The sequence below is a fragment of the Pongo pygmaeus genome, chromosome 14 (assembly GCF_028885625.2).
Source record: "Pongo pygmaeus isolate AG05252 chromosome 14, NHGRI_mPonPyg2-v2.0_pri, whole genome shotgun sequence".
NCBI lineage: Eukaryota > Metazoa > Chordata > Mammalia > Primates > Hominidae > Pongo > Pongo pygmaeus.
The window spans coordinates 52,085,937-52,113,167 of NC_072387.2; the positions used below are offsets into that span (position 1 = coordinate 52,085,937).

A 27,231-nucleotide genomic window follows, 5' to 3' on the forward strand; every position below is an offset into this window, starting at 1 on the left:
GTTCACCCTTATGCTGGGGCAGCCCTAGTGGTATAGTTGTCCTGTATCTGAGTGGACGCTCTATTTGTATCTGTCTCTATCAAATGTATCAGATACATATGGAGGATATAAGGTGGATTATCTTTGGACCAATTTACATAAAAAACCACGGAGCTTCCTCAGATGGAATGGAAGAAAATGGAGTGCCAAGGAAACAATCTGCTTCTAGGACAAGACACAATGATGTCAGAAAAATGAAGTAATGGTGGAAAAACCACACATAGGTAAAGTCTTTGAATATTGAGAGACTGGTTCAGTGGGCACTCATGAGTCCTGGGCAGAGAAACTGCAATAAATGCAGAGCTAAAAATTAAGAATGGTTTATCTGAAATCTCAGTGGGGCACTAGAAAGGCATGACACTGGCACTCGTCCACTGATGGGAGATAATACTCGTTACTGAGCTACACATAACTGCCACTAGATATGGGGCTCTGTCACCTTGGATGGGTATCAGTAGAAGTCACAACTCCCAGCTACCAATGACAAGTGAAGGCATAGCAACTGGAAACATTCCCAGGGTAGAAGGGGAATAACTTGCTGGTGATTAGTGGTAAATAAGAGGCCTCATTCACAGAATGTATGTGAGACATTTACTGGAGACTCCAGAGCTATTTGGGAGGAATCTGAGCGAGCCAGCTGAAGCCAAAGAAATGCTGTTTTGTAACCGTTACTGTGATTTGTTTTTATCCCCAGGATGAAGTGGCTTGGGAAATATAGGAAACTAGCAGAAGTAATGATGATGACTGCGATAATAGCTACTTTATTTTCTATGTAGTTCTCTGCATTGTTTCTGTGAAGTAAGACAACTATATCAAAATATTTCACTGAAAATTAATAAGCTCTCAAGTGAAATTATAAAAGATCCTGTGATGTGAGACACACTATCCAAAAGTACTGAACCAGGTGGAGGAAACTGCTGAAAATCAATGTCTCCTCTATTTTCTCACGATATACCACATACACAGAACATTACCTAGCTTATTACTGATTGGAACTAAGGAGTAGAAAAAGCATTATCTCATTTCCCTGGAGTCTCAGGGTTGTATGGGGCACCCCCTGCATCTGCCTAGCCTTTCACCCAGGAGGAACACTCCTCAAACACACAGAGGCTAAGTACCCTCTGTCCTCCAACCACACAATAGTCCTGCTTCTCAGTGAACTGGCCTTTCCTGGGCTAAGGACCCAGCCTCTCCGGACCTAAGACTGTCACAGTGCTCTTAGCGCTAGCTGATCTCCCTCAGCCTGTCCCAGGGTTCAACCCATCTGTTCAGGCTGCCTCTGAGCCTGGTCCTCCTGCCAGGTGTGTGCATGTTGATACAGCCACTCTCTCAGGTAATGCCTAACTTAACATCATGATATATTTAATCCTCCCATAAAATATTTCCTTCATTTCTCTTTTATTTCATCATTTTTTAAAAAACCATAGAGAAGATGAGAAACTAAATGTGGAATGGTATGTCACAAGTCTGAATAAGGCTAGAATGACTGTAATGTGACACATTTTAGATTGTAGACTTGGGGTACACATATATAAACTATTGTAGACTTTGGGTTGGGTTAAATAACATTCAGATTAGGAAAACTTCCTTTTATTGCTTTTATACTAAAAATTACTATATGAATTAATGTTGAATTTTAATAAATACTTTATCATCATATAATGAGGTAATCATGTGCTTTTTCTTCTTAATTAGTATGAAAAATTACATTGAGTCAATCTTGTGTTCCTGGTTTAATTCCAATTTGCTCATGTATTAACTATTTAATATATTACTTGCTAATGTTTTCATCAGGATTTTGTACTTATTTGACATAAAGTTGTTAATATCCTCTTCATATTTTTAATGTCTGCAAGGAACTATAATGATGTCCTCCTCTTTTTTCATTCTTACCACCTGGCTATAGTTTTAGTCTCTTCTTTTTCCTTGTTTGAGCTTGAAAATGTTAATAGACTTCTCAAGAAAACATTTGCCTTTCCTCCCCACCCACCCCTTTTGGAGATGGGGGTCTCACTCTCATTCACACTGGAGTGCAGTGGTGTGATCATAGCTCACTGCAGCCTCAAACTCCTGGGCTCAAGCAATCCTCTCACATCAGACCCTCAAGCAGCTGGGACTATAGGTGTATGTCATCATGCCCAGCTAATTTTTTCATTTTTCAAGGATGATGGTCTCGCTATGATGCCGAGGGTGGTCTTGAACTCCTGGCCTCAAGTGATCTTCCTGCCTCGGCCTCCATAGTCACTGGGATTACAGGCATGAACCACAACACCTGGCTCTTGGCTTCGATGATGATTTCTGCTGTACATTTATTTCTTGTTTTTGTTTCTAAATTTTCATTATTTTCTGCTCTCCTCTTTCCTTATTCCTACTTTGCTTTAGTTTATTTTCCCTTTTTCTAAGTTTTTGAGATGAATGTTGTTTAATTTTTAGTCTTCTTTCGAACATATGCACTTAAGGCTATACATTTTCCTCAAAGATGGCATTAGTTGCATTTTATATATTTTGATATGTTGACATTTCAATATCATTCAGGTCAAAATATTTTCTAATTTCCACTGTGATTTCTCCTTTAACCCATTGTTTACACAGAACTGTTTCCTAATTTTTAAATATAGAAATATTCAAGATTTTGCTGTTGTTTTCAGGATTATTTTTACTGTCTTGTAGCTAAAATAAATTATGATCAACTTTTGATTATTTGTAAGTTTTCAATCCTTTGAAACATTTTTAGATTTGCTTTTTGGCTCAAGTTTTTTATATGTTCTATGTATACTAGAAAAAAAAGATTTTCTGCACTTGCGTATTCAATATCTTTATGTGTCCATAAAGTTTATCATATTATTTAAACTTTCTAAATGCTTACTAATGTTTTGTCTCCTTGATGAGGGCTCTGGCTACATGACCCAATCACCTCCCAAAGGCCCTACCACCTAATACCATCATCTTAGGGGTGAAGATACCAACTTATGAATTTGCAGGGGACAAACTTTCAGTCTGTAAGAACGAGTATGCATGAGGGCTGAGAGGAGGGGACTATGTATGTTACACATGGGGACATGGAATGGGGAAGGGTGTGAAGGAAGGTGAAGGTTGTTCTTTCTTCTACTGTTTGTTATAGTGATGTTTCTCCTGGGGTTGAGCAGTAAAGAGAGGAAGGAATAAAGAGAGGAGGGGAAAAAATTGGGGGATCAGATAGAGCCCTGTTTCCCAAACATCATGTTTTGAGCTATTAGTGAATGGATCAGAAACATAAATTGTTTTGGTAAGCTAGAACAGAAGCTATCAGAGTATACTGTATGTAATAGAGGTAACATTTCATTAAATATTTTGTTTCACATATAGATGAGTGTTATTGTGTGGGTATATGTAAATTTTTGTGTGTTGATTTGTCATATAAAATGCTTTTCATATTATAGTTTGTAGTAAAAAATGAGTCACTGAACTAGAGTATTTAAGGTTCCCTGCCCCTGCTTCCCACAGTACAGGACTGTTATGTTAAAGACCTGATGTTCATTTTTTACTTGTGTTTTATGCCTTTAGAACAAAACAGTAAGTTTTTTCTTTATTTCTGTTACCCATAATGATGCAAAGAAAAAAAAACCCTTGCTTCTGACTTTTCAGAAATCCTGTCTTATTGTTCTCATTTCATGTCATACATTGATTTCCTGTTAAATAGTTTTCAAATCTCAAGCCATACTAGATCACTGAGCTTTTAAAGATTTTGAAAATCATCTCTCTCCTTTATCTCTTTTGTAGATGGTTTTTAAAACTGGCATGTGATGTGGCTTTATTTAAAAATACATTCCCATCTACATTATTGTCTTTTTTTTTTTTTTTTTTTTTTTGGATATGTAGTCTCACTCTGTCTCCCAGGCTGGAGTGCAGCGGCACGATCTTGGCTCATGGCAACCTCCGCCTCCAGAGTTCAAGCAATTCTCCTGCCTCAGCCTCCTAAGTAGCTGCGATTACAGGCATGAGTCATCACACCTGGCTAATGTTGGCCAGGCTAGTCTCAAACTCCTGACCTCAAGTGATCCGCCTGTGTTGGCCTCCCAAAGTGTTGGGATTACAGGCGTGAGCCATCGCACCCAGCCTAAGTTACTGTCTACCGGAAAAAAAAGTACACAGTGAATCAGAATCACTCTCTTGCTGTATAAACTTGGAAAGTTATTCATTCTCTCTGAGTGCCAGTTTCTTGGGCTGTAAATTAAAGCTCATATTATCTCCTTATCTAGATTGTTGTAAGGAGTGGAGATGATTCATGTTAAGTGCCTGACCAAAGTTAGGCACTCACTAAATGATATTTTGAATTACAATAAAATGAGAACCCAAGCACACAACTATTTCTTAGTAACCTCATATATAAGCAGGCCTCTTGTTGTCTACTGCCTTGAAGAGCCCATTTAATCTCCTCTCACCCCACCAAGGGCCAAAACATGGCCCGACACACAGTTGATGCTTCATAAAAGCTGACAGAATTGAATTAAGCGGGGGTGCTGTTGTGTTTTCCTGATAGAGTACACTTATTACCAAAATAATTATAGAAATCAAGTTTTATGCCCAAATTAGCTCATTAATTTTAGGCTGGGAGCATAATCACAATAGAACCGCCTATCTCCCAAATGATCCAACCACAAAGAGAACAAAAGTCAAGCTTCATCCAGTAAGCGTCACCTTACCTGGCAGAGGTTTAGCGTGTCTCTCTGCTCTGGGAAGAAGCCAATAATTGAAAGCATTTGCTGGTCAAGACAAGCAGAACATTTAGGCTGAAGAGGGAGTGATATTTCTGCTTATCTTTAAAAGGAAAGAACAAGTTGATAAGAGAGAACAGTGGTTTTGCTCTGAAACCAGCCTGACAAACTATATTGAACAGAGGTCAGTACTTATTTTCTTTCAAAAACTTTCTTTCTTCTGCTCCCATTTATACATAAACAACACACATCCCTAAACTCCATCCATTGTTTTATCCTCGAAATTCTTAGCCCCAATTGGCCTCACTGGCAGCACATGCTCTCCTGACCACACAGCTGCATCCAAGGGAGGTAGGGGCACAACCTTCAATGGTATCTCTGCTATCTCAAAGGAATTCCAGATATCATTAAAACAATGCATCTGTGCCTCTAAATAAAACAGGCCAGGCATGTTTCGGTAAACTGACAGTCTTCTCTAAAGGACCCCAAGGTATACGAAGCTACTGAGTTTTCCCATCCTACCATCTTCAAAGTGATAAAGAAAATGCAATTCTTATGCAACTAGCTTTTCCAGCTGACCCTAGGGTGGCATTTGCTGTCTACTCTTCTATTAAACTACCTCACAAAAATCATCTTTTTGTAAAGATTCTTTGTTTCCTCTCTCATACATGCATAAGAGGCCCCAGCGGTGGAGGCAGTGTTAGGATGGGGAGGGATGGACCGGGCTCCTGGGAATGGCCTCCATCAGAGGCCTGGTCTGTGGGCCCCAGTCACCGTGAGGGGTCGGTGGGGAGTGTGGAGCTTCCCAGGATCCTGCCTCTCTCCCTGTTTTCTGCCAAGCAGCAGGAACACACAATTCATTAAAGCAAAGCCAAAGGTCACGGACTGAGAAATAGCAAGAAACTTCCAGGGACTTGTTGATTTTGGAAACTTAATGTCCACGCTGTGTAACAGTGTGCATGTTCCCCAGGGGGAAGTAGATTGCTATTTATGTCAGAAAGATGCTTCAGAAGATGTCTCCTCCAAGCAAATAGTATATGTCTAATTGTTGGCATCTACTATCCTCTCTCCTCTTTTATTCAATAGAGTGATCCACCTTATCTGAGCTACAGAGACCTCTGATAGGTGCAGGGGAGGATGTTGAAGGGGGTGCCATTTCGATAGGTTGGCATTTTCTCTGTAATGGCAGGAGGCAGTAGAACTATTTGTTTATGTTTCAAACATAAAATAATGAATCGGCACTCAAACAAGTCTTGAAAGATAAAATATTCAGTGTTAATTGAATCTCTATATTGTGCCAGATAATATTTAAATGCTAGGAATACAGTGCTGAATAAGGTCCCTGCCCTCATAGACAGGTGTTCTAGTAGGAAGAGACCAAACAGACAAGCTAAAACAAATTTTCAAAGAGTGATAAGTGCTATGAAGACGGTTAAACATGGATAGAGACTGAATGGCTATGGAGGGGGCAGATTTCAGCAGATTTAGGGAAGGCCTCTCAGATGAGTTGGCATTTAAACCAAAAGGTAAAGGAAGAGAAAGAGCTGCCAAGCCCCATCAAGAGCGTCCCAGGCAGCAGGTGCAAATGCCATGCGGTGATGTGGAGGACAGCTCGGCCGTGTGCCTGGAGCCGGTCAACTACAGGCACGTGCACGAGAAGAGGTCACAGGGCAGAGCGGTAGGGCCAGACTCCACAGGAGCCTAGGGATGGTGGGAGGACTTCCTATGTCACTCTAACTGTAAAGGGAAACACTGAGACTGCAATCAAATAAATCTCCTTTGCCGCCTCACTGTCGGAGCCCTGCTTACCACATCTGAAGGATCCATATCTTCCAGAGCTCTGCAGATTTTGACAGCAGAGATATGCTCCTCACACCCCCAACTTCTGCTTTTTCATTATTTGTGACTATCAAAACAGAATTTTGATGACAAATTATTTATAAATAAACCAATCATTAAAATATGTAAGATCTCTCACCTATCACCATACTTCTCACTTAACCATTCTCATGCATCCCAATGACTTGAACAAAAAGAAACAGAACCAAAAATAGTCAAAACAGTACAACTTAATCTAAATTATCCTTCTCACAACATCACTGAGATTGACTTGCCAAGTCCTGGTCGTTGTCAGATTGGATTCTCTGGAAGTGAGTGCCTTCTGCAAAGTATCTCAGACATGGATAACACAGGGAGGACTAAACTGCTTTTCTTCCCATTTGAGTTGCCAACACTTCCCTCTGGGCCAATCGAGGATTATTGTTTCAACAATACATGCAAGCTAATTGTTTGTTAAGCCGGCCCAGCCAACCATAAAATCACAGGAGAGTCAGGCCTGGCCCATCTTCTTGCCTCTGAACTGGATCACAGTTAATATCTCTGAGAGTTCCACCCCAGGTTCACAGACCAACTGGGGAAGATGGCTCTTGAGCAAAGTCTGAATTTTGTTTCCATGAAGAAAGGTTTCTCCAACATAATCAACTACAATCACAAACAATCACAATTTTTGACACATTCACATTCTTAAGTCTGTATCTGCTTTGGTTTCCTTAAATAAAAACAAGCTAGAGATAAAAGTATGGAAATAAAATAGTTTCAAACAGAGAGCCCTGTGGAAGAATGCCCTAACTTAATATGTACTTCCAGATAAATGACAAGATATGTGTATAAGAGAAGCAAACTTCTACAAACATTCATTAACGATGTGTGAAGATAAAAGTTATCTTTGATGGAAAAAGGTAACTGATAAAGACATCAAAGAGAAAGATCTGAAAGTGAACTTTCTACATACTGACTAGATAAAACATATAAAGGGGCAATTTTGGTTGTTTTATTGTTGTAGGTCTAAAGGAATACTTTCATTTTCAGTAGTTTGTCAGCAAACAGCTCAGGAAACTTTACTATTTGAAATGAGTAGTTTGAGTTAACAGTAGTGACCAGATATTATAAAACCATGTTCTGCCTAAATATATCCACAAATCTTCAGATGGCCTACAAACCCAATACTGAGGCTAAAAAAGACATGACCTCTTGAGGGGCTCTTCTAGAAAGTGGGACTCTCTGGTACTAGGGATATAGCACTGTGAACCCCAAAAGGGAGACAGCTCTAACCCCCAGTGCGATCAGGAAAGACAGATGCAACCCCTAACTTAGGTTGCAGGTTTGATGTCCCCACTGCTGGGGGCATTCCTGTCCAGAAATCCAAGTCCTCCCCAAGAGAGTGGCTAGAGAGTATATACAAACACTATAAACCTTTCGTAGGAAAATAATGTCTTTCTATGACTAGAATTTGGCCAAAGGCTCTTCTTTTGAGTGTTAGTGATATAAAATTCTGCTCTAAAATAATAGTTTTAGAACTAAGCTTAAATTCCTAATTATTTGAACACATTAGAAAAAGAAAAAAAGTTTCTATTTCAGAAGGTATAGTTATTTGGAAACTGCCAGTTTCTTTTTAAGTCAAAAATAACAAAATTTCATAAAAGCAAAACAACTAACATCCCTCTCCCTGACCCTCCACAGAAACCTTTCTTAGAACTATTCTGGTTCCACATAATAGAAACCAAATTCAATGTGGCTGAAGTAAAAACAGGGATGTACTGGTACACTTAATGGAAAGTTCAAGGGATAAAGGGTTCAGGTATGGGTAGAACTAGGTGCTTAGACTATGAGGACCTTTCTCCATCTCTTAATTCTGCTGCCCTCTGCATTGGCTTCATTTTTAAGTAGGTTATCTTTAACTGGAGGCAAAATGACTATCAGGACTTCCAGATTTACGTTACGTCATGCAGCAACCTCAGTTTTATAAAACACAACAAAACTTCTTCTGGGAATTCAACAAATGTCTCAGGATTGGGTCTCCTTAATCTGTCTGGGTCCACATGCCATCCCTGTGGTCTGCTATTCCTGTGGTCTGAATGGCCAGCCCTGGTGGCCTATTCCTGAAGATGTACCACTTGGATTCCATAAGCTAAGAAGGGACAACCCAAGGTGCGGCTGGCAGGAAAGGAATACAAGCTGACAGATATCACTAATGGAATGTCCATGTCTCTCCCTCCACTTACCTGTTTCCTCCTCTTTCAATCAAAAGCCTATCAAAACTGGGTTCAGATATTACCTTCTGCAAAAGCGCTTCCCAAATTCCATGGAATTGTTTACTTGAAAATGGTTAATTTAAAAAAACAACCAAAAAAAACCCTCTTCCTAGAGTCTCTCCTTTTGGTGTAGAAGCCCTTTCTGATCCTCCTACAAACTCTTGTTTCCCTCTAACACTGAATTTATTACACTTTTTGAAACTTTCTGTCCATATGTTTGTCTTAAGCATAATAAATTCCCAAAAGGCATTTTATCCTTGCCATGTAGGAAAGTCTTTGGCACAAAATAGTAAAAATTTATGGAATTAGACTGTTGTTGTTGACAGAGACAGTTCTCTCTCAGAGTGTATCAATCAGTCCACTGTAATATCAGTCACATTGAATTTATTCTGAACTAACAATGAAACAGTCTCTAGCAAAACTCCCATCTTTAATGTCTCTATCTTGTAAACAGAAATCTGAAAACTCAGCAACTGAGAAATGCATTTTTACCTAGTCAATAGAATTCAAACTCAGACAAGAATAGCAAAACAACAACTGCTAAAAGTACTTTAAAATGACTCATTAGGAAGCGCAAGTCCCTCTATTCAACAAAAAGACGAGTAAAATAACTAATTCATCTCTAACTTCATTCATATTTTCAGTTTATCTTCTGACTTCACAAGAATGGAAGTTTTGTATTCTACTATGATCAATACCTCATGTAAAAGTAGTTACGGCGCAGCAATGCATGACTTTTCAGATGATGTTATTCTTAACATTGCTGAAATTTACCATTACTTAAAATATACTAACTGCATTAGTAGATTCTAGAGAATACTCCTCTGTATCTTGCAAATGTATATATGCTCTGAGCCTAATGCTCATGTGGCTCCTCCTTAGTCTCCAATGAAAATGAGGTAGATCCTACAAGAACCCAGTTCCAACATGTCTGGTTTCAGAATCATCCACTTCAAGTTGAACTCCTGTGATCAAGGCCTTAAAAGCTGTACTGAATTCCACATTCAGGACCCACTGGTTCAGGAGACACTAGTATCAAGGCTCTAAGACAGCGGTCGCCAACCTTTTTGGCACCAGGGACCAGTTTTGTGGATGACAATTTTTCCACAGATGGCAGCGGGGGGATGGTTTTGGGATGAAACTGTTCTACCTCAGATCATAAGGCATCAGAATCTCATAAGGAGTGGGCAACCTAGATCCCTCACAAGCGCAGAATAGGGCTCTCGCTTCTATGAGAATCTAATGCCTTCGGTGATCTGATAGAAGGTGGAGCTCAGGCGGTAATGCTCACTTGCCTGCCTCTCACCTACTACTTGGTATTGGTTTATGACCTGGGTGTTGGGGACCCCTGCTCTAGGGTGCAGGAGAAGGTGAACTAATATTAATAAAGGGAAGGTAAACTAATATGAGCTGTGTGAGGCATGGTGCTGGATCAAGTTCAGGGGATAATTTATTTTCTAAAAATTACGTGGCCTTTCTTTTTAATTCTATTTATGTGATGTATCACATCTATTGACTTATATATGTTAAATGATCCCTGCATCCCTGGGATGAAACCAATTTGATCATGATGTATTATCTTTTTGAGGTACTGTTGACTCACAAGTTGTTGGAATAAAAAATAATAATAAAGAGAGAAAAAAATAAAAATTATGCAGAATATTTCTGCTTCAGGAAACTACTGACCCATTTTTTATCTTCTAAGATAAAAACCTTTTTATACACCAAAAACTTTTATCTTAAAAGGTACGTTATAATTTAGTCAAATTTGATAGTCATGGGTTTCATAAGCTGCAACAATTGATTATTACATTTGATAATATGATGACTGAAAAGCAAAAGAACATTTGGTATCTTAATATCAGTTTAAATTTCACCCAATCATGATGGCAAAATTGCCCACAAAGCTGTTCTAGCTGTTCCTTACACCTTTCCTCTTCTACAGCACACTCAGCCAGTGCAGGAGAGGATGGGCCCAGCACAATTGTGTCAACAAACCAACTCAGACAAGATGAGGTTATTTTGACTTAAAGGGTATGTGGTAAGCTTAATGAAATGATTTAAATAATATTTACACAGGCCTTAATTTTTTTCCATTTGCTTCTTTAGTTTAGAAAATACTGGTTTTATAAGTAGCTGGGTTTTGTTCTTAGCTTCTCTGTATTTTAATGTCCTGCTGGCCTGACCTGGTCTCTACCTGATACCCTGATGTCTGAGTCATCTCCAACCTCTGCAGGAAGAAGCAGAGACCTTTAGCCCTGTCACTCTGAGAGGTTTCTGATCTCTTACCAACCCTCTTTGAGAGCCCTGACTTAAGAAAAAAAATGCTTAAAAATAAAACACCGAAGTATTCATTGACAGCTTCAACTTCATTGTGGGAGACATTCTCTGATGTCATGAAAGAAGCATGCCAGGGAGGCCACCCACCAATTGATTTTTGAAATTCCTAGAAGCTATAGAAAAGGGCTCACCTCTGCTCTAGGAGATAAACAGTACTTCATAAGATATTTATTAACCTAGAGGCTCTTAACTAAAAAAAAAAAAAAAAATGCAGCCTTTTAGTGTATTCCTAGAACCCTCCTCATTCCCCTTTCATTCCTTAGCTTATCCCCTCCCTTCTTCTTTCTCATTTACACAGAATCTTAGGGTCAGAAGAAACCTTGCTAGTTAAATAATTCAGCTCTTCTGGCTATACATTCTCCTCCCTTTTTATTTCTCTGCATCTCCATGCCCCAGCTTGCTTCTCCTCTCATCTCTGCAACTGTTCTTCCCCCTCTCATTTGTTCTGAAATTGCTGCTGCCTACATGGTAGGCACTCCTGGGTATACACAGTAGGACCAAAATAAGCCTGACATGAATGGTTTTGCCTGGGTCATTAACTGAGGTCCAGGACTGACTACCCAAAAAGAACTACCTAACCTTGTAGTCCTCTGCTTGTCTTAATACATGAAGGTAAGACTAGGCAATCAGTTATTTGCTGAGCTAATGAATGAACAAATGATTGCTTATCCAAGCAAATAGCATATCATATCATTTTCTGTTAAAGTGAAAATACAGCCCTAGGAGAATTAGGGAGGAGCTTCACTGGTCACAGATATCTTATTACCAATTAATTTAAGGATACTGCTCGTTCCTAATGGAACTAGTCATGATAAAAAATGGGAGTTTGTAATAATATTGAAGAGGAAGAGGAGGTAATTTTGGAACCTGGGATATTCTGTATGGGGAAATATGGGAAGTGGAGATGGGCGTTGGGAAATCTGAACAGTCAGAGGCAACCTAGAGACACCACCACTACCTAAAGACAGGTGTTAGGAGGCACCAGAAGTTGGGAATGGCACACAAAAATGAAATGCAGCAACAAAATTGAACATGAATACTATTATTTAATGTAGGTTTAGGTAGCTATTGTCATAATACCAATTCATATGTGCTGAATTGGGAAATCTTGCATTGAGCAGTCAATAAATAATAACTAAAGTTAATAGTGAATATAGGACCATCACCATTTCGCTATTTTACTTCTTAAAACAAAACAAACAGGAAAACAAATGCTATCTCATAAGACAGACTGGGCTTGACACTTTGTTGCTCTGACAACGAAGGCCCAAAGAAAAAGTTCCTGTTATACTGGTGTCAAACTACTCACTGCTTCTTTAAAACTGGCTCACTTAAATATATCTGCCTTATCCCTTTTTGATGTCATTTGTACGATTCACTTTTGCTTTGGTTTCTGGTTTTGCAAATTGTTAGTTCCTGCAGATAATGACAAGCAGAGGGATTAAAGGAAGTGCAGGATAATGAACAAACAAAAAGCATGACATAAATCAGGCACACAGTGATGCTTACTTAAGGCAGATATGTTGGAGAATTGACTGTTGCTATTTTCCATTCTAGTCCTAGAGTATTGTGAGAATAAAGTATCTTTCTTTCTTTCTTTTTTTTTCTTTTAAAGAGGGAGTTTCACTTTTGTTGCCCAGGCTGGAGTGCAGCTGCGCGATCTCCGCTTACTGCAGCCTCCGCCTCCCAGGTTCAAGCGATTCTCCTGCTTCAGCCTCCCGAGGAGCTGGGGTTACAGGCGTGCTGTCACCATGCCCAGTTAATTTTTGTATTTTTAGTAGAGACAGGATTTTGCCATGTTAGTCAGGCTGGTCTCGAACACCTGAGTTCAAGTGATCCACACACCTTGGTCTCCCAAAATGCTGGGATTACAGGCATGAGCCACTGCGCCTGGCTGAGAAATCACAAAGTATCTTTCTAAGTGCACTAGTGCTACTTGGGGAAAACATAAATAATTACAGGTGGATCCTAGATAAGGAGACATTCCTTGTTACTTCCAAAAAAAATCCATAATCTTTGGAGATTCCAAAGAGATTTTCCCTCGTGAATCATATGGAATGCAAAAGGCAGGTGTACATAAGAATCCATGTACACACTGAATCAGAAGTAAAGACTACAGCAAAAATAGGGAGCCACGTTAGGGACTTAACAGCAGTCTGGGCTAAAATCCTATTTCTGCCTACAGTTACCTTGAAAGGAATCCTTTGCTGCCCTTTATGTAAATGCAAGTGATTTAAAAACATAGTTAGATCTGTATAGTGCTATACAATTTACAAAGTACTTGGGCATTCATTATCTCCTTTGATTTTTGTAGATTTTTTGTATCTCCAGTTCCAAAATGAGAAAAGTGATGCCCAGAGGACTTGTGTAGCCAGTACAAAAATATATGGTAACTGGTTTCAAAGCTAGGACTCCAAGCAGGTTTTGTTTTTATTTTTGAGACAGGGTCTCACTCTGTCACCCAGGCTAGAGTGCAGTGGCACCATCTTGGCTCACTGCAGCCTTGACCTCCTGGGCACAAGCGATCCTCCCACCTCAGCCTTCTGAGTAGCTGGGACCACAGGTGCACACCACCACACTCAGCTAATTTTTGTATTTTTTGTAGAGACAGAGTTTCACCATGTTGCTCAGGAGTCTGGTCTCAAACTCCCGGGCTCAAGCAATCCATCTGCTTCAGCCTCTCAAAGTGCTGGGATTACAAGTGTGAGCCACAGTGCCCGGCCCTAACCAGGTTTTCTGACCCCTAGCCCAATATACTCTTAAACCAGCAATGTTTTCTTATTTTCAAAACTGAACTAATTATATCTTGGACGAGAATTAATACTTTAAAGACATTCTAAAAATACAAAGTAGCTTTAAAAATAACAGTGATTCTTGTATTCTTATCCTGTCTTTCTATCTAAGAGCTCAAGTGTCAAATGATATCTTCCTCTCTATTGGTATCCCAAAATAGTGAACCATAAAAAAAATTGGGAATAAATTGCAAACCCGCTAATATCCCAAAGCTTTCACGAGTAAAAAGATGTTAGGATTAAGGAGAGAAGCTACAGAGGAAAAGTGCTATCATAAAACATCACCTTAGCTGTGTCTTAATCATCACACAAAGACAACTAGCATCAGCCATATATGTGTCCTCAACCATCTGTGTTCTCAACCCTTGCTTTTTTGCCTTGTAGCAAACTTTGCTAATTTCACAGTACTGTACAATACTTCTTGGTATTATGTGAAGTACTCTATTTAGACATGTTGACTTCACTAATTAGTCTATAAATACTTGACTTTTAGCCACTGCTTTGGTAAGTGAGATAATTGCTGAGGAAAGGCCAAAGTATTTATGGTCAATCAGATGCAGAAAAGGGGAATATGGTCTTTGAGCTGAGTAAAATGTAAAACATTATGTGGCAAGGCAGAAGCTATTAGCAGGATCAATATCTCTCCTAGTACCTTAATAAATCATTACATCAAAGCCCCAACAGAGGATGGAGAAAACCTCAGTCTACCTACATGGAAGCTTCCAAATTGGAAAATAAAATTCCATTTAAATTACAAAGACCCAATTCATATACAATGGAAATGACAAGCTACAAAACTAGTCTCCAAATCCTGGATGTGCTAAGAGTTTTGAATCATTAGTGAAGGGAGAAAAGCAGAAAGACAAAGAACACTGCTACTCTCTGGGTTGCACATTCATAATTCGCAAGTGGTAAATATGTATGAATCTGCTCCACTGCAGCTAGGGATGACATACTGCTTTTTAGAGATAGCACTGAGCAGAGAAATCAAAGTAGAGGAAGGTTGGGCCGTTATAACTTACCTCCTCCCACATTTAACAGTTCTCAATCTTCTCAAATCTCCCCTTACTTAAATTGCTCTCCTTTGGGGATGGCTTCCTAAAATGAAAAGAACTTTGATACCAATGAATGTTCAATGTATAGCAAAAAGCATCCCATGGTGAGCTCTCACTGTAACATGGGACGTAAATAATTGTATTTTTTCTAAATCTTTAATCGCTCCCATTCTCTTTGATGCTTCCAGGAAAACAAGCAAGCAATTAAAAGAAGTTACTAGGCTAACTTGCCCAGTTTTTTTTTTTTTAACTCTAGAACTAATTATTTCTCTTTTCTAATATGTAGTAAAAGACAAAAGAAACATTTTGCAGAGATTAATATTATAGAACATTAGGCTTTCCCTTAAGGATACTGTATTTCCTCACTTATAGAGATGATAGTGAATATAGACACTATTTTGACTCCACCACAGCTTTTGCTTTGTAGTCATACTGTTTAATTAAAAATAGTTTTTTTTTCTTACAAGCTCAAATTACTCTACTGTAGATCTCTCAAACCTCACAGTAAGTTGAAGCTGAGAACTAAGAGGTCACACTAGGAAATGTATTTAGATAGGTCATAACTGGCAAATCAGCAACAAAAGAAAGCAGGGCTTCCCAACGTCTTGAAACATTCATTCATGATTAATTATTTCTTTCATTCCACAATTATCTATTAGACGCTTGAGTATCATGCTTGGGCTTGATGATAATTATATCAAAGAAAGTTCCCAGAAGGTTCTATTCTCAAAAAAAAAAAAAAAAGTCTGACCATCTAAGTGGGTACATAAGTCACCCTATACTTAAAATGTTAGATAACATTAGAAGATGTAAATTATATAAAAGTTGATTGTCACAAGTGCCATATATGGCTACATGCCAAAGAAGGGCTACAGTAAACTTTTATAAAGAAACCTCTATTGGCAGGGGTTACCAGGGAAGGGACTAGGGGAGAGGGTAAAAGACCTGAGCTATATAGAATTTGAATAAGTGAAAAAGAAAAGGACACATACCTCAATCAGTAGAAAAAGCCTGGGCAAGCCAGTGCAAGCACACAGTGCAGTGTGAAGCAGGAGAAAGTTCACAGCGCAGATCAGTGGTAGGTCAGGACATTAAAGTCCCACCCCAACACCCAGGAAAGACAGTAGCTGGACTGCATATCTTAAGGTAGGAAAGTTTTTACTTCAGATGGGAGAAAAATAGAGAGTCAGGAGAATTCTGATATCATGTCCAAGTCCAAGACCGTTTGGGGAGTCAAAATTGTATAGAAAGAAATACCTTCTCTAGAAGAAGCAGATTTCATGTATGGCCAGAAGGTGGTAGGGGTTTCCATAAAGCGGTCTGAGGCTATCAGGAAGCCTGTTTCTTATAGAAAAGGGGTTTCAGAAGATCCAGGGACAAGACACAATTTCAGGAAAGGGGCACTGGGAGGATAGTTCTTTTAGCAGAAACTTCCTGACAGGAACAGGGATGAGTGCCTGAGGGAGGAGATCCTGCCTGGGAGAGGCAAGAAAGGCAGAAATGAGAAGCAGGGTGGCTCTGACTGATCTTCCTGTTCTAAATGGAACCTAGTGTCTTGCTGGTTCAGGAGCCTCATTCTGGGCTAGAAATAGCATCCCACTCCCACCTCACCAGCCAGGTTCCAACCGTATAAGAAGTTAAGCTGAAAACAGGAGATTCATTTTGTGTGGTGCATACCCATAGTTCCAGCTACTCAGGAGGCTGAGGGAGGAGGATCATTTGAGCCCAAGCATTCGAGGTTGCAGTGAGCTATGATCATGCCACTGCCCTTCAGACTGGGTGACACAGTGAGATCTTGTCTCTAACAGAAGTTTTAAATTTTTAAAAAATTCATTTTGTGGTTATAAATACAAAAATTCCCCAATAATAATGACAAAAAAGATATAGGAAGATTTGTTGGTTAGGAGATTGTAGCTGATAGGGTGTGTACTACTTACTACAACTGCTATTCTTCCACACTCACACTATCTCCTGTCTTAAGCAAATCTAGGCCCAGTGTCCCACTGAGGGAAATCACAAGAAGACTTAGAGGGGTCCCATCCATGAGAGCTGTACCATGAGTACATGCTACTTGGAAGGCTGCTTCTGTGGTCATTCTGAGAGCTGGGAAACCAACCTGGTGCTGAGCTGTCAAGAAGGCAGCATCCGCTGATTCTGGTACCACTGGGAAGAACAGGACACATCTTTACTAGGGAACTGGCTGCTAGTCAACAGCTGCCCCTTCTGCTCCCCAATAAGCACCTTTCTGATTACTGTCAGTTTCTCAGCAGAAAGGCCATCAGCTGTTGTGTTGATGATGGGGCTTCAGTGGTTGGAAGAATTTTGCAGTCTCCAGTCTGAACTATTCCTCTGGGTGTCCTTATTCAAACAGCATTTAATTTGAAAACAATTAGCTGGTTGTTCACTTCCTTAAGGCAAAGCAAGACTGGATGGGCTATCAGGTTGGACTAAGATTCCAGCAGAACACTCTGAAGGAGCCAGGATGTTTCTAGGATGGGTCTGATTTGTGTTGGCTTCAGGAAAAGTCTAGCATTTCTATCCCCGATCACTGTGAATTAGTCACTATTTCCCTTAGTTGCTCTGGCAGGCTTTCATTTATTTTTGCCTGGGTGACAAGGAGACACTTCTACATTTCAACATTAAACAGACTGGACGATTCATTTGTTTTCTTCTTTTTTTCACTCTTCCAGGTAAAGGGAAAATGGATCCTCATGGTGAATTATAGATGAGAATTCAATGAAAGATACAGAGACTAAAGAGAAGTAGAGTTTTATAAAAAGCAACTGGATTTGCTTTATAAAGTAGCAGATTTCCTTTTACAGGCTGGCCAACATAATCTTTGGGACTGAAATATCTTTCTGATAACAGTATGTCTTTTCTGTCACCGAATCCTCTACTTATATCCCCTGCCACACTTCGTCCTGCTAATGAGGACAAAACAATATGAGGAAAGTTTTGTTTTTCTCAGTCTCCCAATTCCTCACCTCTCTTCTCTGCAAACCACTCAGCTTCCATAACAAAAAGGATGACACAAACAGAGTAAAAATATGTTACTAGAGACTTTCTCAGTTCATGGCAGTATTCAATCAGCTAAATCTGGCAAACTCATACACATCTGGCCTGCTGGCAAGCCTGACTAGAATTCAGCTGTGCCTGTACAAGGAAGCAGGGGAACAGCATTTAGAGTTAGACAGCCCTATGGCCTGCTGAATCCTCAAATATGCAAGGGGCTTATTCACAAAATGCTTCACAAAAAATGGTTCCTCCAAACACATGCATACTTATTTGATGTTTTTATACTTTTTTTCTTTTCAGTGCTAAGCCATCTTCTTTAGTTAGAACTATTTTTATCCTTTGTCACTTTATAAACTGCACTGGAATTCAGTATTCCATGTACAACCTTACTTTTCTGTATGACATGGAAAACAATATGGGAATCAGAGGGACTTAAAACTAAGTCCATGGACCCCAATTCCCAAATTGCAGATTTAGGCCTTACTGTCTCTCAGGCAGGTTAGACGACTTCTGAAAAGAAGTACTTATTTAAATATGCTTATTTTATTGTTATTGAGGTATGCATAAATTATCCCAAGTTATAGCTATCCAAAACTGTGAACAACAGAACAAGACCCAAAACTGCAGAGAATATATCAACTCAGTTGCAAAAGATAAGACAGTAGGAAAGGTGCCATAGAGAACAATATTGGGAGTTGGCATCATGAAGAAGGTTAGCAAGATGTGTTTATAATACAACTTTCATTCCAACAGAAATTATAACATGCTAAGAGCATGGACCTCGAGGAAAAAATATCTATTTTTGGGGGCTAAGTAACTTTTGGAAAAGACTAAAACACAAACTCCTTTAGTAAAATGCTTTAATATACTCTAGGGCTTTTCTTTAAAAGTAAGGTATGATTAAACTAAAACTTTCAAGTAGTTCAATAAACTAAGCAAGAACTGTTGGCTTCCCTCCAACCATAGTCCCATTTGCTAGAGATAATAACCATAAAAGTTTCATGTGCAGCCCACACATATACAAGCATATATATCTGCATATTTACACATGTGTGTATTTGCTGGTACAGGCCTAAAATATGGAAACATTTGCTATTTTATTAAAAAGTGCTCATACCATATATAATATTCATGCAACATTGTTCTGTATCATTGACATAGATGGGTTTGTTCTTTTTAATGGCAATTTTATGTACTATTGAACAGGTATGCTATAATAACTATATTCCTATTGGTATGCTTTTAGGTTACTTCTGAGTTTTAACAATTAAAAAATATGCAATACGCCTTCTTACAATTATAACTTTCTAACTTGTATAGATAGAATTAAAAGTTCTCCAAAAATTATTATTCCAAGCTACACTCCTTCCAACAGAGTGACAATTTCTCACCACCACTAGATAGTATCAACTGTTTAAATTGTGTCCAATGGACAATTGAAAAATACTCTCTTATTTTAATTTTTGCCATCATTAATGAGGCCATCTTTGTTTGGCTGTTATATTTTTCTTTGAATAGCCCATTCATATTCTCTATTTGTTTTCTTCTACTGAGTTATTACTTTTTACTAATTGAGTCCCTTGTTTCACAGAGAAATTAGCCCATCATCTGTCATATGTACTGCAAACACAATTCCTAATTTTTCATTTGTCTATTGGCTTTGTTTTGGAATGAGGTTTTGTTTTGGAATGAGGAGACAGTCTTCTAGAAAATAAGACATATTAAATAATATATTGGTAATTGTAAAGCACAGATTGTATGGTGCCAGCCGTCATGTGCTTTGTTTGGGTGTTATGCTTATCTTAGGTAACAAGGTCACCAGGATTAATTAGTGAAAATCCTGCTGAGTTTCAGATCATCTCAGTGGCCCTCTATAAAGTGTTCCCACTCACCTGGCAGCCTCCTTTCTTAATCTCAGTTGGAAACTCAACCACAAAGTGGTTGCTCCTTGTACCTAGAAGTCATTTAAAAGACAGTAATCAAAACTTCTGTTCTCTTTTATTTGTTCTTCTGCTTCCCTATCAATAATACTGGGAGGAGTGGGGGAGAGAACAGTGCATAATCAAAAGGCAGACCTAGCAAATTATTATTTTATTGATAAAATAATTCAGCAAATTCTCAATATTCCTGCTTCACAGTGATTACCCTAGATTTTATATTTTAGGGTTTTGCACCTACCTCTTATCATTACCACTAACTAGAGTGTAGTCTGTGTAGGGCACCGATTAGACTCACCCCGGTATGGCAGGCAAAGAATGCCAAGGCAAAAGCACAGCCGACAAAGCTCCCTGTACTTGTGCAGATAGAAAGGCAGAGTATACCCCGGAGCTGAGCTGCAAGGTACAAATCCTGACCCTCCTACTTGGTAACTGTATTACTCAGAGTCAGTTAACCTCTCAGGGCCTCAGATTCCTAATACATATGATGCATACAGGAACAGTGCCATGAGAATAAGAAGAGCAGCTACATCACAGGACTGCTATAGGGTGAATGGAGTTATGATGTAAAGTAGTGCCTGGTATACACATAGCACATTTTAAGTAAATGCGGTATATCAGTATAGCAATTATATATAGCGCAATAGAAAAGTTAGAGTGTGATGAAATCCAATAGGCTTTACAAAAATCAAGTAAGTATTAGTACTATGTAACCACAGAAAAGGGAGGCCCAAAGGAACAGTCAAGAAATGCAGTGAGGGCCAGGCACAGTGGCTCATGCCTGTAATTCCAACACTTTGAGAGGCCGACGCGTGTGAGCCCAGGAGTTCAAGACCAGCTTGGGCTACATGGTGAAATCCCATCTCTACAAAAATACAAAAATTAGCCAGGCATGATGGTGTGCATCTATAGTACCAGGTACTTGGGACACTGAGGTGAAAGGATCACTGGCTGAGGCTGCAGTAAGCCATAATAACACCGCTGCACTCCATCCTGGACAACAGAATGAGACCCTGTCAAGAAAAAAAGGAAGGAAGGAAGAGACAGAGGGAGGGAGGGAGGGAGGGAAAGATGGAGGGAGGAAAATGCAGCAAGGGAAGAGATGGGGAGCAACATGGCCAAATTGAAGCCTCCACCACTCATCTTCCTCATAGGAACACCATATCTTGAGTAGAAAGATGAAAAAATGAACCAATGCAAAATAATAGCTATAACAACTTTTCAAGATATAGACAGTACAATAAGATATAAATAGAAACAATAAAAAGTTAAAAAGTTGGGGAATGAAGTTTAAAGTGTAGAGTTTTTTAATACTCTTTATTAGTTTGTTTATACAATTAGTGTAAGTTGTCATCAATTTAAAATAATGGATTATAAGATATTTGCAAGCCACATGGTAACCTCAAATCAAAAAAATACAATAGATACATAAAAATTAAAAAGCAAGAAATCAAAACATACCACCAGAAAAAATCACCTTCATTAAAAGGAAGACAGGAAAGAAGGAAGAGAAGACCACAGAACAACCAGAAAACAAATAACAAAATGGCAGCAGTAAGTCCTTACTTACCAATAATAACACTGAATGTAAATGAACTAACCTCTACAATCAAAAGGCACAGAGTGGCTGAACAGATAAAACAAAACTAAACTAAACAAAAAACAAGCCCCAATGATCTGCTGCCTACAAGAAACATGCTCCACCTATAAAGACACACATAGATTGAAAATAAAGAACTGGAAAAGATACTCCATGCCCATGGAATCCAAAAAAAGAACAGGAGTGGCCATGCTGGTATCAGACAAAACAGATTTCAAGACAAAAACTATAAATGGAGACAAAGAACTTCATTATATAATAATCTATGGGTCAATTCAGCAAGAGGATATAACAATTTTAAATATAACAGTGGAGCACCCAGATATAGAAAGCAAATGTTACTAGAGCTAAAGAGAGAGAGAGACCACAATACAATAATCACTGGAGACTTCAACACCCCACTTTCAGCATTAGACAGATCATCCAGACAGAAAATCAACAAAGAAACATCAGATTTAATCTGCCCTATAGACTAAATGGACCTCATAGATAATTCCAGAATGTTTTGTCCAATGGCTGCAAAATATACACTCTTCTCCTCAGCACATGGATCATTCTCAAAGACAGACCATACGGTAAGCCACAAAACAAGTCTGGAAATTAAAAAAAAAAATCACATCAAGTATCTTATCTGACCACAGTGGAACAAAACTAGAAACCAACAACAAGAGGAATTTTGGAAAGTATACAAACACATGGAAATTAAATGATATGCTTCGGAATAACTAGTGGGTCAATGAAAAGACTAAGAAGGAAATTGAAAAATTTCTTGAAACAAATGATAATAGAAACACAACATTCCAAAACCTATGAGTTACAGAGAAAGCAGTTAGAAAAGGGAAGTTTATAGCTATGTTATAAAAGAAGAAAAACTTCAAAGAAACAACCTAGCAATGCATCTTAGTTAACTAGAAAAGGAAAAGCAAACCTAACACAAAATTAGTAGAAGAGAATAAATAATAGAGACCAGAGCAGAAGTAAATGAAATTAAAATGAAGACAATACATATGACTGATGAAATGAAAAGTTGGTTTTTTGAAAAGTTAAACAAAATTGAAAAACCTTTACCTAGATTAATTGAGAAAAACAGGGAAAGACCCAGATAAATAAAATCAGATGAAAAAGGAGGCAAAGGACTGTTAGAGGCTGCTATGAGCCACTGTATGCCAATAAATTGGGAAACTTAAAAGAAATGGATAAAGACACATACAGTCTACCAATATTGAACCATGAAGAAATCCAAAACCTCAAAACACAAATAACAAGTAATGAGATTGGAGCCATAATAAAAGGTCTCGCAGTAAAGAAAAGCCCAGGACCTGACGGCTTCACCGCTGAATTCTCCCAAACATTTAAAGAAGAATACCACTTCTATTTAAATTATTCTGGAAAAAAATAAAGGAGGAACGAATACTTCCAAACTGAGGAAGGAATACTTCCAAACTCATTCTACAATGCCAGTATTACCCTGATACCAAAACCAGACAAAGACTCATTAAAAAATAAAATAAAATAAAAAACTACAGACCAATATCCCTGATGAATATTGATGCAAAAACCCTTAACAAAATGCCAGCAAAATAAATTCAGAAGTGAAAGATCTCTAAAATGAAAACTATAAAACATTAATGAAAGAAATTGAAGAGGTCTCAAAAAATGAAAAGATATTCCATGTTCATGGATTAGAAGAATTAATATTGTTAAAATATCCATACTACACAAAGCATTCTACAGAGTCAATACAATCCCTTTCAAAATGCCAATTACATTCTTCACAGAAACAGAAAAAGAATCCTAAAATGTATATGTATCAAAATATCTCATGTACCCCACAAATATATACACTATGTACATACAAAAATTCAAAATAAAAAAAATTATAATAAACAGAAAAGAAAAAAGAAATGCAATGAGGAATAGACGGAATTTGAGGAGGAGGCCTAAGATAAACAAAATCAAGTATTGTGTGTATTCTAAAAGAGGAGAAGAGCCTTACAAAAACACTATTACCTCAGGGACAATGAATAAACTAGTGGGAGTGCAGTGAAAGGCTGCGACTGGATAGTAGGAGGGGATTACTTTCAAAATGCAGATTGCCAACATCTCAAACTCTGTTTATTTAAATGAAAATGTTTACTTATTCTTTGCTCTCAATTAATAAACTGAATCAGCTATTATCAGAGTAGTATTTCAAATGTGAATCTTTAGAGCAAATAATTTTAAAAAAGAAATACCTTTCCCACAGAAATACTGGTGTCCAGGATGGAGGACTTTCCAGGCTGGTCCCTGCAGCCCCTGACTACAAATGCGAAGGCAGAGTAATGATATTATACTATCATCAGTCCCATTCATTCCTTCACTCAATAAGCATCTGCTGAATGCCTACCACCAGTCCATCACTCTCTTAAAAAAGAAGTGGTAATGGTGAACAAAGAGAAACAAGGTCTCTACTCTCGTGAGGCTTCTATTTTAGGGTGGGGAAGGAGAAAAGCAATGGATACAGAGCATAAAAATAAACAGATGAGTAAGATTAAGATTACTTGAGACAGTGGAAAGTGCAATAAAGCAAATCAAAGCAGGTGCTGTCATGGGGTGGAAGGCCCCTCTGAGGAAGTGACATCTGAGTTGACAGCTGAATGATGAAGCAGAAGATAAGTGCCAGGAAGTCCCTGGCAGAGGGAACAGCAAGAACAAAGACATTATGGCTGGAAAGAGCTTGATGTGTTCACAGAACAAAAGAAAGGGCAGTGAGGCTGGAGTCAAGTGCCAGGGTCCTAAGCAAAAAGTAATTGTGAATTGCAACTTTGAACGTCAAGCACACATCTCTCCCTTCATTCTGTTGACTGCCAGAGCTTTAGCAGCTCCTCAGCTCTGGACACAAAATGCATGGTGTTGAGCTCCTCAGAAGCTCCCGTGGCCTGGGGCTCTCTCTCACGGATCCAGGAGGAAGCCTTGGGATCAAGAGCCTGATGTGAGGAAAGGGAAAGGACTAGGGGAGGGAAGGATAACCAGGGTGGTCACAGCTCCAGTACCCACAAAGACGCTCTTTAGAAAGTAGGGGATTTCAATCCATTTGGCAGAATTTCAGTTAAGTTTAGTTAATTTTTCAGATGAGGGAAGATTCTTGCCTTTTGTTTCTTTAGTTTGTCTGTGAGCTTCCAAATTAGCAGTTTGGACAAAATCAGGAACAGCAGGAAATCCAAGGGTGAGCTATGTATAAATCACGACCAGGAGAACTAGGACAGTTGCTAGTGCATCACTAACCTTTTAAGATTTATGTTAAAAAACAAGCAAGCAAAAACCCCACCATGCCATCCTAGTAAACATCCCTTAGGATCATTCTGAGAAACAAAACAGATCCACTGATGGATAGAAAATGAATCTCACTGATTATGTCAGTTTTTAACAAGATTTTTCTATTTGTTTGGCCTAATTTTTAAATTCTTGATCCTCGTAATCACCACGTGGGTTGCAGTAGCAAAATAACTTGTGACTGATGATAATTAAGAAAAGGAAATTTAAGAAATGCATGTTTTCCTGAGCCAAGTTTCAACTAAATGTTTTTGTTACTAAAATTATGCTTTCTTATACAAATGTTGAATATAAGTAAGTTGCTCTGGGGATGTTAGTGTTTACATCTTTTTCCCATTTGTTATTTATTAGCATGAATTAATATGCCAGTTTGTATTTGACACAAGATTTTTATTCTTGCAATAATAAGACTACATTTCTCTATGCAGTCATATTGCTTTCTTGAAAAGGATGATTATCTCACAGTCAATGAACTTGGTGACAAATTATAGGTATTTTGATATTGCAGGTATAGTAATTTTAATGCAACCCATCAATGCATAGATCAATGAATTCTATATTTATTATATGATATATATTCTACTGTACTAGTATTTCTAAGGAAGATGAACACCCAGGGCAAATAAATATATTTTATTTCTGAGTTTGGAATATACAAATTGTTATTTTCCATGGCAATAGCATATCTATCTTCTGTTGGAATGTTATTTTAAAAAATACTTCTATCTGCAGCATTACGGAAGGAACACTGGTTATTTGGGAGATAATTATTTCTGAAAAAAATAGAGCAAAGACTAAAAGCTAAGAACTTTGAGTTATTTGTACTAAATGTTATCTAGTAGCATTTGAGAGATGAATAACTACAAGATATTGTCTCCACCCTCAGAAGGTATAGATCTTTGAAAAATTTAATAATTTACTGAATTATATTCTAAATAAGTTTAAATGTTCACACATGTGAAAATGCTTTGTGAATTAAAAGCTACCACAAAATTTAAGGGCATGCCATTATTATTTTTGGAGTTAGTTTATCATGGCAATTCTTATAGCTAAAGCCCCATCAATTCTTCTTTTTTCAGTGACCAGGTCCAGATAATCAAAATAAGAATGAGCAGAACAATGAGCCCTCCCAGAGGAAGAGACAGCCAACAGAAAATGTTATTCCATCCAAGAAATCAATTTGTTTATTCATAATTTGAACAAAGTATTTCCATGCCAATTCCTGATTGGTCTCTCCAAGGTCTTTTTGTTTTTTAACTCACCATAACAGATGGAGGAAAATATATATACAACTAAAACCTGATAGCATAATTAGTGGACTGGAAGTTCGGGTAAAAATCACATAACTAAATCCTTAACAGGAAGGTCAATATCAAGACATATTCATTATACTTTGAATGGTTATCAAAATACATGTGTTAGTGCAAATCAGTACCATGTGCTTTTTCCCTGTCAGTATTTGTTTTTTATCTAATTTACCTATATTATTATTTTTAAAATGTGATCTTCAGTCCAGTGAGTTCTATCACTCTCCCCTTTATCTAGTCCTCTTATAATAATTTTCAATGTTTAATATGCTTTAAAATGGGACAAATCATATCCAGGAGATAAACTGCTTACCAAGAGGCACTTTGTTAAAAAAAAAAATTAACTGCCTGAAATGATTAACTTAACTGTAGAAGTTCATTTCATCCCTGTCTACATGTGGCTTGATAATTAATTAATCTTATATTTATGAAAAATAGGGGAAAGAGAATCATAAATGTTCATACTTTAGAGGAAAGGAACCGAGACACAGAGAGATGAGTACCTTGCAGATGAGGGATCAGTACTTAATCTACATGTCTACTCTGTTCCCACAGTCTGCAAGGAAGAGAAACAGAATTTATAAAGTAGATTTGTAAATCCTGATAACATGAGTCAGGATATGATTATGTAACTTCAAATATCTTTGCATTTAACAAGCTAGAAACCCAGAGCTTGATATTTATTGAATTGCATACATGCCTTTTCCTGGTTTCTTGTTTACAATAAATTTTGTGGCAGGATATTTAGATTTGTGAATTCTAGCCAGACTGCTCTCTAATGAGACTACAGCTTGTTTGGGTTTTAAAGCTTTATGACATTTATAGATGTTTACTTTGCATCTCTAAAAAACACAGAAATGCTCCCATACTATAAAAATACTGATCTCTAAACTTTCAAAGCATAATGCAAAAAATCCCTAGGTGACAAATCTTTCTTTGTGATAGAGTAATACTTTTTTCAATTCTTTGACAAGTGGCACTATTATTTATAAACTTGAGTTACATAAGATAGTATATAACTACAGCAACAGTATTTTGATAAAAGGTGT

General features: G+C 38.0%; 1 protein-coding gene across 22 annotated transcripts in view; it reads right to left on the reverse strand.

Annotated features, from left to right (window-relative positions):
• The window catches only part of ENOX1 (ecto-NOX disulfide-thiol exchanger 1), a 570,778-nt gene that overhangs the window by 327,086 nt on the left and 216,461 nt on the right, over nucleotides 1–27,231 (reverse strand). For 2 of the 22 annotated variants that reach the window (XM_063650810.1, XM_063650796.1), the window contains exon 3: nucleotides 14,979–15,054. The exons of 19 other annotated variants lie outside the window; for them this stretch is intronic. The gene's annotated coding sequence lies outside the window, so the exon portion shown is untranslated. Of the gene's footprint in view, nucleotides 1–14,978; nucleotides 15,055–19,918; nucleotides 19,940–27,231 lie in introns of those variants that run through there. One more of the 22 variants, XM_063650805.1, reaches the window with a different exon arrangement.